We start from the raw sequence: 2512 nt of genomic DNA on the forward strand, positions 1-2512 counted from the left end.
AAATAAGCTTTATATTCACTTTAGCCACATAACATATAATTCAATAGTTCAATCATATCAAGAAGGGTTGTACAAGCATTACCATAATCAATTTTAGAACATTTTCTTCTTCCTTGTACTCAGTGTCATTAGTGTAATATTTTAAAAGTGTGGCATAAATATACATAAAACATTCTCCAATTCAAAAACCTCTACATGTGTAGTTCAGTGTCACTTATTATAATCTTTGGATTGTACAACCATGATCGATATCCTTTTCTAAATTATTCTAAGCTATTAACATAAACTCAATGTCCTTCAGCGAAAACTCTCTTTAATCCATGGTAACCATTGATCAACTTGGTTTCTTCACTGTTTTTAGTAGTTTCTTTGATATAATATTCTCGTGTCATAAGCTTCCATTATTAAGTTGCTTTTAAAAAGAATGTCTATACATCATCACAATCAGTTCTTTTGTACCCTCCCCATTTCCATATTCATTGTTCCCCAGTTCCCCTCGCTCTCCTGCACTGCCCCCACCACCACAATCCCTAATAAACCATTGCATCAGTTATTGTCTCTTTGCATCCACTACTTCTGTGCTTCATAAACTGGAAAACCTAACAGAAGCAATAAACACCCCAAAAAAACCCCAAAACTATACGAATAATAATAATATAAAGACAAGAATACAAATAAAGTATAAGAAAGACAAGACAACAGCAATATTTTAAAAAGTCAAAGAAGAATTTTTTTTGTCATGGAGCAAGCGAGAATATTTCAGCCTAGAACAAAATTATGTTGGGTTAAGTGGGAGGTCTACTGACCAAGTATCATGGGTTTGATCTGCCATAATCAAGTTTACGCTAATATCTGTGTGACAGTAAAGATGTTTGATTCCCATGACTGTGGCCAGAGGAGAGCTGTCAGAGGTTTAATCTGTTGAGACACTCTGCAGATGGATTTTGGGCTCCCACTTCCCTCCATAGCCTTCCACAAATTGGGTGTTCACAGTATAAGCTCAGATACTTTTCCCTTCATTATATTCGGATTTTATTACCATCTATTACCATCATCTTTGGATCACACGGCTGGTGTGTTTCTTCGATGTGGACTTTGTTAACACCTCCCTTAGATGGCTGCTTGCTTGAATACAAGTCGGCTCTTAAAGACACTATGCTAATTGATAGGTGGGCACCATCTGATCCCCAGTATTTTTCCGTCTTCGTGATGCCATCCAAAATTTAGTCTTTACCCAAGTCTGATGTAAGATCCTCATGTGCTTTGGCTATGAGAGCTCATTTCCTGGAAAAGAGCATCTTTGGTAAAGTACAGGAGCGGAGAAAAAGAGGGAGACACTCAACGAGAGACACTGACCCAGTGGCTGCAAAAATGGACTCACACAAAACAATGATGAGGATGGAACAGGGGCAGTGTTTTGCATAGAGGGGGCCTGTGAGTCCAACCAACTTGAGAGCCACAACAATGACAGCAATGCTGCAAACATTACGTAAAAGCCAACAACAAACTAGCTACATAGCTCTCCTTGTCGTATCAAAACAGGAAGGAAGGAGAGTCAAGGCACAACTCTCAAAGAGAAGGTTTGAATTTTATACTGATTGGGATTGGCTAAACCCAAACCAATCCATTGGCATCTAGTTGATTCCAGCTCCTAATGGCTCTATAGGGCAGAGGAGAACTGCCCCACACGATGGTGTAAAGAAGACTTAGTTGACATAGTGGATTGCATGTTGGGCTGCTAACCACAAGGTCAGCAGTTCAAAATCATCAGCTGTTCAGCAGGTCAAATTCCTACTCTGAAATTTGTACAGCCTCAGAAACCCACAGGGACAGTTTTTCCTGTCCTATGGAGTCACCATGAGTAAAAATGGACTTAATGGCAGTGGGAGTGAAGTATCTCTCTAGGGAAGCAGACTGGGACACCTTTCTTCCAAGGACTGTCTTCCAATCATCAGTCTTCAACTTAACTGCTGAGCACTTAATCACTGAGCCACCAGGAATATTGGGCCTATCTGGACAGAACTGTAAACTAATGTCAAGCATTATTTAACTAGGGAAACATTTCACTTAAATCTTCGCCAGCTTTCCTATATAATTTCACACCAGAAGGTAGAATCTACCTCAAGGGAATAACATTGGCATTTTCCAGTAAAGCTATAGCAATATTTCCCATAACCAACAACCTAAAACATGTGCACTCCTACTTTATAAGCTACAAAATAAAACCATGCTCAATTTCTGTCAAAAACTCGAATATGGTCAATAACAATCAAGCAAAACTAACTTCAGTGGATCCAATCTAAATCTATACTATTAATTAAGCGGGGGGTAGATCCTCAAAGAACAGACTTCCTAGATAATAATATCATTATCTCTTACATAATTGTTTTTAATGGCATTTCTGGAGGATTGAAAAGATAGCAAACACTTACATTATGGGACACTTTTGTTGTTGTTTTGCTTTTTAAAACAAACAGCCTATTTCAAAATTGTTGTTTGGGGGATGTTTTAT

The sequence above is a fragment of the Echinops telfairi genome, unplaced genomic scaffold, assembly GCF_000313985.2.
Source record: "Echinops telfairi isolate 266 unplaced genomic scaffold, ASM31398v2 ScPeMD7_2;HRSCAF=8, whole genome shotgun sequence".
NCBI lineage: Eukaryota > Metazoa > Chordata > Mammalia > Afrosoricida > Tenrecidae > Echinops > Echinops telfairi.